This window comes from Nicotiana attenuata, unplaced genomic scaffold (assembly GCF_001879085.1).
Source record: "Nicotiana attenuata strain UT unplaced genomic scaffold, NIATTr2, whole genome shotgun sequence".
Lineage (NCBI taxonomy): Eukaryota > Viridiplantae > Streptophyta > Magnoliopsida > Solanales > Solanaceae > Nicotiana > Nicotiana attenuata.
Genome location: NW_017672887.1, coordinates 108529 through 119200, shown reverse-complemented (window position 1 = coordinate 119200; position 10672 = coordinate 108529). Strand labels below are relative to the sequence as shown.

Below are 10672 nucleotides of genomic sequence, written 5' to 3'. Positions count from 1 at the left end.
TTCACAATTTTTCACGAAATTGCAATAATAAAATAAGCAATTATAGAAGAGAAATTAGATATAGATTGAGAGAGATTGAGATAGATTGATGAATTGGTGAGTAAAAATGAAAGAATGAGGGGGTATTTATAGTTGAGAATTGGGGAAAAGTGTAATTATATAAAGTTTGGGGTTAAAATAAAGTTTGGGGGCCAAATGGCTATTTTTTAAAATTCCAAACGGTTGAAAATTAAAGGCCAACGGCTAGATTTTAAAATCTGACCGTTGGCTATTTTTTTTAAAAAAAAAAAAACTTTTTTTTTTTTTAAAAAATTAGCCGTTGGAGCCCGTTAGGACCGCTAGGCCCGGTTGAACCGGCCCAGGACCGCCTGCCGGTCCCGGGCTTAGCGGTCCCGGTCTCGTGGGCTACACGAGCAAGACCGGCCCGTCACGGGCTTCTTACCCATTAAGGGACCGGCCCGCCGGGACCGTTTAGCCCGTTAGGACCGCGGGCCCGGTCCCAGACCGGCCCACCAACAGCCTTAAGTAAGAGTGCACGAATAATCCAGTGTAGTAATATATTGTATTGTCGTGAAATACTTCTTAATATCTACTGACAGCTATGAAATTGACGCAAAAATAATGAATGAGTACATGCACTTCAGTTGTTTTTCAATCGGGGCCACCGAAGGATGAAAGAGAAGGGCAAAAATAATACCCAATTACAGTCCATATAGTTACTAATATAAGAAAAGATTTAACAAATATTAGACGCAAAAATGATAACTTTATTATCTTCCCTTTTATTATCATGAACCTAGTTTACAATTTTTTAGTGAAATCAAAATTAGCTTCAAATAACTAGCTAGAACTTAATTCAGTTATCGTCAAAGCAGAAATGCTTCAGGTGGCAAATCTTCCAACTATAATTTCAGACATATTCTTACATATTTATCACACAAATGAGCAGATAAAATACTCAAAAAGAACTTTCTTTAATTGAAACCTGCTACACATTCTCTCTCCTGGTGAACATAAAATTTCGGGAATTTACTAACGGCATCAAGTGATGTACTCTTTATCTTACTCGCCTCGCCTTCCATCAACCTCACTGCCCCTACTACAAGCCCATCCACTTCTTTTTTTACCAGTTGAACTTAAAATTAAAATAAATTGAGTAGTTATAGTAAGTCATTTTGCCAACTTTAGTATAGATCGTAAGTAATAATTGACATGACATAAATGCATTACTGACCTTTGGAGATTTTGTTCACAGAGCATTTCTCTATTCTCGTCGAATACTTCTTAATATCTACTGACAGCTATGAAATTGACAAAAAAAAATAATGAAGGAGTACATGCACTTTTGTTTTTCAACCGGGGCCACCGAAGGATGAAAGAGAAGGGCAAAAAATAATACCCAATTACAGTCCCTCCCGTATCTTCAAAACAATAAATTTATTTCCAATCCTTCACTCCTTTTTTTTTGTAGCTTTACTTTTTGGTGATTGTGCAGTTTGTTTGCTCGACTCGAGTGTTTGGGTCTTTGTTCTTGCCTCGCTCTACTAATTTTTCTGGTGAGATTCAACTTTACCTTTTGGCTACTTGCTTGGTCTATTTGGTACTTCTGCATATGCATGCTCTTATGACTTTTGTTGAATTGAGTTTTAGAATTTCCATCATGTAAGATGGGTGCCACCAAGACAATAATAATGTCAGATAGAAATTACATATTACTTCATGTTCTCGTTTTTGTATTACTGTTACGATTCTTTACATTTATTTTATATTTACAGATCTACCGCACACCAGGTATTTGAAGAAGTGTGACTGCTAGAAAGTCGGACTTACTTTATACTATTGAGCAGTAAAATCTCGATTATGTATACTAACGCACACCAATGTTCAGTTATGTTAATTTAGAAAATTTTATGAGGAAAAATTCATATTGGACTTGACCTGAATGTGTTTGCCATCACTTTAGATACAACAATGTACTTTGTTACTAAGTGGTAGCGTTAATATTATTAGTGCGATACAATGGCTAAAGAGTGAATTAGTTTTGATGTTATTGCAACACATCTCTTTCATTCATATATTTATTACATATCAACTGCCTATATATTTGCCCATCCTGAGCCGAGGGTCTATTGGAAACAGTCTCTCTACCTGCATTAGGTAGGCGTAAGGTTTGCGTACAGACTACTTTCCCCAGACCCCACCTGTTGGGATCAAACTGGGTTTGTTGTTGTTGTTGTTGTTGTTGTTATCAACTTCCTATGTGTGTGTGTGTGTTTTATATTTGGAGATAACCAGTCTCAATGAAACGATAACTAGGTTACAGTAAAAAGTATCAGAAGTAATAATATCTTTTAGCAATCTAGAATCAGTGAACATTGACTCCTGCAATGGTGTCATGTTCATGTCTAGCTAAAGAACAAATGTGAAACAAGTCAAACATATCCGGCAGGAATTGAGTGAGCTATTTGTAGTGCTACACTAACTATCTTTAGATTACTATTTGCAGTACTACTCTTTTCCATACACCTGTTACCTTGGCACTTAGCCTCTTTTGTTGTAGATGAAACTTCGACGAAGGTGAGAAGTCCATAACGAAATCGCTCTTTTGTCAATCTGCCCAGATATCTTTTGTCAAATCAGTATAGAGATGAGGATAGTTCTAGGAAGATAAGAGGATTTGCCAAATTCCTTTCACTAAAAGTATCTTGATGCAGTCTAACTCTGATTGTTTAAATCCAAAAACAGACCCTTTATATGCTCCTAATGTAATAGTCAATTTGCTATTTTCCTGTGTAAATATACTAATCGTTATTACGTTTGGCCTCCTTTGACTATCTAATTTGTTCTTTACATCTTACAGTAAAACAAGGACATGATGTATATTGATTATCAGGTTCTCTCTCCATTCTCTGTGGTTTCCACTGATTAATGTCTTCATTTTCCCCATAATATATGTTTTTCAACTGCAGGAAGTACCATGTTTTAAGATGCTACCGGAAAAGAAACCTCTTTAGATTCTCAGCAGAATGGTAAAGTCTCTCTCTCTCATTGTTCCCACTATTATTTATTTTGTAAAATAATCCAGGAGAGAAGGGAAAAAATTAAATTGATGGAGGAATCTTTTTTCTTTTTTTACTTGAAAAATATTGGTTGGTTGATGATTCCTTTCCGGCAAATACATCTTTTAACTACAACACATTTAGATTACTTGTTGGTATTCCTCTTTTATCAATTTTTTTTTTTTATATGTTTTACAAGTTATGTAGGTATAAGTGTGTTAATTTACGACTGTTATAACAATTTACAGCTTCTATTGTTGAGCTCCATTCTGCATAAAAGCTTCGGTCTCAGATGTATTGTATATGATGAACATAGTTTTTCCCTTCGAACATTTATGTTATTTTTGGTTGTTTGGTATATAAAGGTCATGCCACCTCTTCGGACAATGTAAATGATTTTTCGTCTACCAGTTATTGCGCAGGTGTATTCTATTGGTGTCGTTTGATTGCTCTTTGAAGGTACTATAAAACTTCTCCCACTTTGCTGATTTTGGAAGAGCAAAGACTCTCACTACTGAGCTCGGACTAAGCTGGTACTGATAGAAAATGATGAATTAGGAGTGCCAGTGATGTGCTCGAAGATGCAACAACTTCCTATAATTTTTGCTATGGTATTTAAGTATGCTTGAACTAAATAGCACTAGCACTGGAAATGTAAAATAGAAGAATACATTTAATATGGCTTAAACTGGAGAACGCCAGAAAACGCCTTCACAGGTAAGTAATATAGGCATTCCACATATCAAACATAAAATCACACCAGAAACAAATGACTATTTTGCTCATCTAATCCACAGATCTTAGACACCGGCAATCCGAGATGAACTCATTCGACTGCCTGTTATACCTGCGCAAATCATCTTGCTTCTTCATGTAAGGGTACCTTCAGCAGGAAAAGTACAATGAGATAGAAGCAGCACAATTTTTTCTTAAATGTGCAGACATAACAATACCAAGAAATTAACATACCACTTTTTTGCAGTTTTCCTTGGTTATGAAGTCTCACACATCAGAGAGATTTGTCACCAGGAAGAATAGGAATAGGACTTTGAGTTTGCTGACCAAGTTTATCCACCACAAGTTGTTTTTATTTCTCCTCCATCTTGAAAGATGTAGAGCAGCAAGTTGCTTTTCCTTTTTAGCTTGCAAGTATTCTTTATTTGTAGTCATTGTGCACCACCATCTCCAGCATCTCAGATCTGCATAACCAAAATAACATTGTTATACATATAATTATATGCACGCACAAGGATGAACTCCACTGGTAAATGAATCCAAATCACTTTGCAGCAGAGTAAGAGATTTCTATGGAACTATCTTACAAGCAGAGCAAGTATTAGTAGCATAACAAAAAAGCCTTCCTCATCATTAATATCTTTGCTCGCGGCAATTGTGACCTCTCAGGAGAATCGATGACTGCATCTTTGATTCAGTGCTAGTACATCTGAGACTTCTTAATTGGCTAGTTGTAAATAGCCCCAGGGCTATGGAACAAAGGATTATCTCGGACCTAGACCGAGGTATTGTTGGTGATTTTCTAATCTCGCAGAATAGAATGTGATACGATTAGCAAAAATAATTTTGGTAAAAATGCCTACCCTCAAACTCCATTTCTTAACCATCATAAGTTAGAATTATCATAAAAAGGAACATTATACCTTTATGAGTTACTATAGACAATGAGAAACAATAAATTCTTGGATAATATAGCACTATACCTCGCTAATTTTATTTTGAAAAGCATCTTGTCCCAAAGCAGCTGGCATCTGGAGTTTTCTTTCTTGCTTGCATTATTAATGTTTTTCTTCTAGCTTGCATAATTACAACATCGTGCTCATCTAATCTTCTATTAAACATATTCCAATAACGCAAAGTAAGTGGAATGAACCAAAAATTCAGCTTCTCAATTCAGACAGCCACGTGTAAGAGAAACTGAGATTTAATAATATTAGCATAGCATATTCAGGAACTTAAAGGGAAAAGCTCACTCCAAGTTTGAAAGAATCACAAATCTGTAGTTCAATAATAAATTATTTCCAAAGAAGGCAGAACAATGTAAAAATAGACCTTCCAAATAATAATCTCAAAAATACTAACATTTAACTTATTAAGGCAAGCTCAATATGAATTAACAGCCACAACAACTAAAACGACTATAAGACTTGATGAGACAAGTTCAATGTCAATCACTGGTTTGCCTCTTTCTTTTTGCTGACATGAAGGCTTTTTCAGCAGCAAAATAAAGATGTGACATTGCAGAAAATTCCAGGGTAAGATTTACCCGGGCCCAATGACTATTTAGTATTTTTGTTAATAGAGCTATATAGGTACTTAAATGTACTTAGGGCATAGAAAAGAAACATGTTATGGAATATGTTTTGGTATACTTAAAGGTTTTGTTAGGATGCTTTATAAAGCAAAGTACTACAGGCTAAAGGGAGACTGTATTTAACAGTCATAACTACATAAAAAAAAGTGATTTTAACAGTATTTAGCAACATTGTTACTGTCTTCACCTATCCATCCAGCTTTTTCATTATGTTGGACCAACCATGAAGCATGTTGGTACTGTTGCAGGCACTAAAGTGGGCTCTAGCAGTTTGTCAGTCAGCTGAGTATCTTATACTCTGTTATGAAGATGAATTAAGCGTGTTAATGATTCACATAATAGTGTATAATCTGCTCAAATAAACTCAGTGATATCCAACACCCACAAAAACTACGTGCAATAATTATTAACAACTGAGAAAGCTGTGGATAAACTTGTGAGATGCATTCATCTGTACAATTATCTTAGAGACACAGAAATCATATATTAAGCCCTTTTGAACTCACATCCTCATTTATATATACGACTACCATATGGTAAGACTATGACTGCAATAATAGCAGGAAATAGAAGTAATTTTTTGAGGCCAATAAACCAAAAGAGGGAGCTGACCATATATAATATGGACCATCCATTTCTTGTCTTTGAACTCTGCGTAAGAGCTCCACTTGTAGGATTCAACCAATGGAAAGAACAGGTTTTGGCAGCCTAAACTTCTACAAGCTGTTCTCCTGTACCCATGAGAAGCAAACTTAGCTGTTCCAAAGTGAAGACACATAAAAGAAGAAATCTTAACTAAAACTGAGCTGCAGCTGAAGTAGATTTTAAATTGCTTGCTTTCGTCAACAAAGGAGAAGATTAGTTCATGAATGAGCACCTCACAGCTGTGTTAAAATGAGTGATATACTTCCGCCAAGTACATGTTCCGACACAAGTAAGGCCACGAATAGGCTTAGTTAGTGGAAACCACTATTATTACTTGGGTAGTAGTTATTACTTATTATCCAAGAAAAGATGTCAGTGTAAAGTATCCATTTGATCGCTTCACGGATGAGAACTATCCGGAACAAAAGAAACTGAAATATTGTTATTGTTTCTCACATGAGCCATGGGAAATGCTGGTGAGGTATATGTCCATATATACGATTTTCTCCAGTAAAGATCCGTGAGCAGCTGAACATTCATATCTGTGTCACTTTTTACATCTTTTAATATTAGGATATCCCACTCTGAATCTCACAGCTATTGTTGAATAAAGGGAAAGCCAAGCTGGAAATATGTTGTTACAACATCATAATGTTTCTCTTTAATATGAAAAAAAACACAACAAATAAGCCGAATGAACAAATCCATAAAATCATAGAAGAACTTGAGGTGCAACCTTCAAACGGTTGTACATGAATTTCTGAAACCAAGCACAGGTTTGAGATTAATTTATATGATAGTGTCTCAGGAACTGTAGGATTAGTTTCTCCTCTACTTGATCAATATGAAGCCCCGCGGCCAACCCAGTCACCTAATTCTAATGTATTCAGAATGCTTTCTTCAGGATAGTTGTCAGTGCTTGATGCAAGGATTACATCTGTTCAGCAATCTTTTCTCATACAGTTGGAATGTCCTTTTGCCATAAATTTATAAATTTGTGATCTCACTCCAGACGTAGATTTTGCAGGCTGAGATATCACTTGTACAATTGTGCTTTTTACTTTAATCATATTTGCAACATTTGATATTTTAGGGAATCTCCCTAAACAGAGATGCTTACAAAATCCATTTCCAATCACCGCACAAAATTGTGTAGTCTGAACTCTGAAGTTAGATGGCGTGGGGAAAAGATGAAAAGGTATGACAAAGACATAGAAACCCCTCTTCAATATTTCATGTGTGCAAAAGTTTGTCAAATAGTTTTGGCGAAGATAAAGTCGTGACAGACTTGAATTGCTGGCAGAGGAAAAAGATACACTTAATAGGCCTATACAATAATAACTCAAAACAAAATAGATCTCTGAGTAGTAAGATGGAATCACTTGGCGGGATTAATACACAAATTTTGAATAATGACATTTCAAGTACCTTATCTTGCATGTATTTAGCACGTAATGCAATTAGAGGGCAGTTACTTGTATTCAGTTGTAGACATTGTAACGAAACAACTATGTTTTAGTGTTGGATTCTATCAAAGATGCAGGCATATCTTTTACACATCAATAGAAGGAAAAGCTAGTGAAATAAAGTAAATAAAAAGTGCAAGCATATGTGCCAATTTCCAATGAGCATATCACATTGTAAATCTCTCTAGATAGCGAAAAAAACACTTACCTTGCCTTTGCTCTGATCGTTTCTTGTTGGGCTTTTTCTTCTTGAAGAGTTATTTGTTTTCTCTTGGTTTCTTCTCGAGCTGTATCATCTCTTATTCTCCTTTTTCAGTTTGAGATCTCTGTTCGTGATCCCTTCGTACAACAGTTATGTGATCATGATAATAGGTGAATTTGACTATAATCACACCTTAAATAATCACCTTCTTGTGTAATTTTAATGCTAAAAGTGATAACAAAATGCTCTTATTAGTGCTTTTCATGATTTGCAGGTGATATGTGTACAAGGAAGGCTAAGGAGCAGTTTTGGAGTCAAAAATTGGAGAAAAGAGGCCAAATGTGTAAATTCCCAATGAAGCCACGCACTGCCAGCCCTTAGAATTCAGAGAACTGGTTTGGCCGCGGTTCTACCGCGACCGCGGCAGAACCGCGGTGGAAAGCAGCTGCAGAACTTCAAAGTGTCAAATACTGGATTTTTAGACCTAAACCCTATTTAAAACATTAGACTTCACCCAAGAGAGGCATGTATTGATTTTTAAGGTTTCTTAGCAAGGAAAACCATTGTGAGAGAATACTCTAAACATCTTTCTTCTTTTCTTTTGATTTTTATGATGAATTCAATCTTAGTTTCTTTTCCCATAGCCATGAGTAGCTAAATTCCTTGTCTAAGATTTTGATGGAACCTATTGGGTGATGAACTTCTTGTTTATGTGAATACAAATTGCTAATTTAATCTCTATTTGTTCAACTTCGTGTTTATTGTAGTTAATTGACAGGATCCTCAATTAGCCGTGCCTATTTAGTGTGCATAACTTGGAAAAGAGTGCATATTTAGGGTATTGTTGAACAACACCACTCCTAGATTATTAGAGGAATCTATAATTGCGGGTTTAAAGGCGAGATTAGGGATAACGAAGCCTTGGGTGTAATCTAAAGTGAATCGTGCTAAATAAAATAAGCTAGTGTATCTCGGAAGAGTGCAATAGTAAAATTACTGTGATTACTCGGGAGAGATTTACGGTAAGATTAGCGTTCATGATTGATAGAGATGTGTTGGTAAATTTGTATGAGCATAAACAGAAGGGATTCCATCAATAGGGGAAATCATTGCCTTAGCTTTTCCTCATAATTGTTTACAACCTTACTAGTTTAGTTTACAGCTATTTAGTAATAAAGGGAATTATGATACAAGAAAGCTGTATACTTAAACAACAAAAACAACCAGTAAAACATAAGGGATATACATTATTGTTAGTTGAAAACGTTAACAATACAAAGCAGCTAAGTAGCAATGCAACCTAACATTAGACACCCACAAGTTAGACACCTACAAGTTAACTCCCAACTAGAGCTAACATTACAATGAACACATCTCCTAAGCCATTCATTTCTTCATTGAAGCAGCAACGACCCCAAAGACAGTGCCGATAAAATCAATAGAATGATCCACATCTTTGATACTTTCTCTTCCAATGTTGAAACTTTAACCACTTGAGAATGGTTTTTAGTCTCCATGGCAGCTACTCTTGCTTCAATTTCTCTATGTCCAACTTAACAACATCCACTGACGACCCCAAACTTCTCTAACTTTGCATTCATATGATTAACTGGGAAAACTTCGATCGTCCACAAGAAAACCGACATGAATAATCTGTCAATACATTAGATTACATTTAGACTAAAACACTTATACATTATACAATTGAAAAGCTTAAAACATATGCAAAAAAGAAAAACCAAACTTTACAACAAAATCAACAAACCTTAGGCTTAGAGCATTTATAAAACTTCCTTCCAGGATTAGAAATAGTTTTCGAAGTTAAGTGGCTAGCTATCATACCACAATGACACTTAATCTGAGGAGAGACGAGAGTAGATGAGCTTCCTTGAGACATTTCACATTCGAGGAAAGGAGAGTAGATGAGCAGAAATTTTCACTCTGATATGAACCCTAGAATTTACGCCTATGGTGGTATTGGGAAGAAGAGGGCATCTGACGGGTCATATTAAAAGGGCTTGGGTCGGATCTGTCCAACGTGGCTTTCCAGGTGGCATTTTAATTGCTTTGTTGGACGGGGGTTAAAAATAAGGATAGTTTTTCTCACTTTCCTAACGATAGGCTTTTAAATGGCATGATAGTATAATGGGGGAGAGAAATGTACTATTTATTAAAGTAGAGAAGTATATTAGCCCCTTTTCCGTGTAAAAAAAATTATAAANATAAATCTATTTCTTACTACATCGTTAATGTAACCTTGTTTGTCTAGGTGTTTTTGTTTTATCAAATACCTACCATATTCATGTGTATATTCCCGCATCTAGTATGCACATACAAGTAGTCACAAACTTCTCGATGGGCAAAATTAATTGATGTAAAGTTCTTGTCCTTTTGTGGAATATAGCTTTACATTCTGCCCCGACAACTATAGCTGAAATCTTTTCGATTTAACAAAATGTGGTATTTTTGAGTGGCCAAAAGCACATTATTCAGGTTTGGCCTTTTCTTTAACACAAATAAAATAAATGAAATAAAAGTACAAAAATTTCGTGTAATTTCTCTCCAAATCCTAAAAGCAGTTGAGTTATCAAACAACAGGAGAATATAGCTTAATCATTACACCGGTCAAAAATTTTAAAAAGAAAATAGAAAGTCCAACAAATTAAAGGAAAAAGAATATGAATATCCATTCAATCATGTAAAATGAAGATTCTATCTAAACTTGCCTTATCATATACACATTCTAATAGTAACATATCATCTTCTTATTTCCTCACATTTGCAAAAAAAAAAAAAAAAAAAAAAAAAAAAAACGAAAAAGAAAAAGAAAAAGAAACTAGATACGATAACTACAATAGTTGTCTTGTATAGACCCACTTACTAAAGAATAACGTACAATAGACATTTATTACAACCAACTAGTAATAGACTCATTAGGCTAAAAAAACTAATAGGTTAATTTTAATTACTA

The 10672-nt window shown here is 35.1% G+C and overlaps 1 pseudogene; it reads right to left on the bottom strand.

The window, feature by feature from the left end:
- Positions 1-3472: 3472 nt before the first annotated feature.
- On the bottom strand, positions 3473-9598 carry LOC109214821 (annotated as a pseudogene).
- Positions 9599-10672: the final 1074 nt, after the last annotated feature.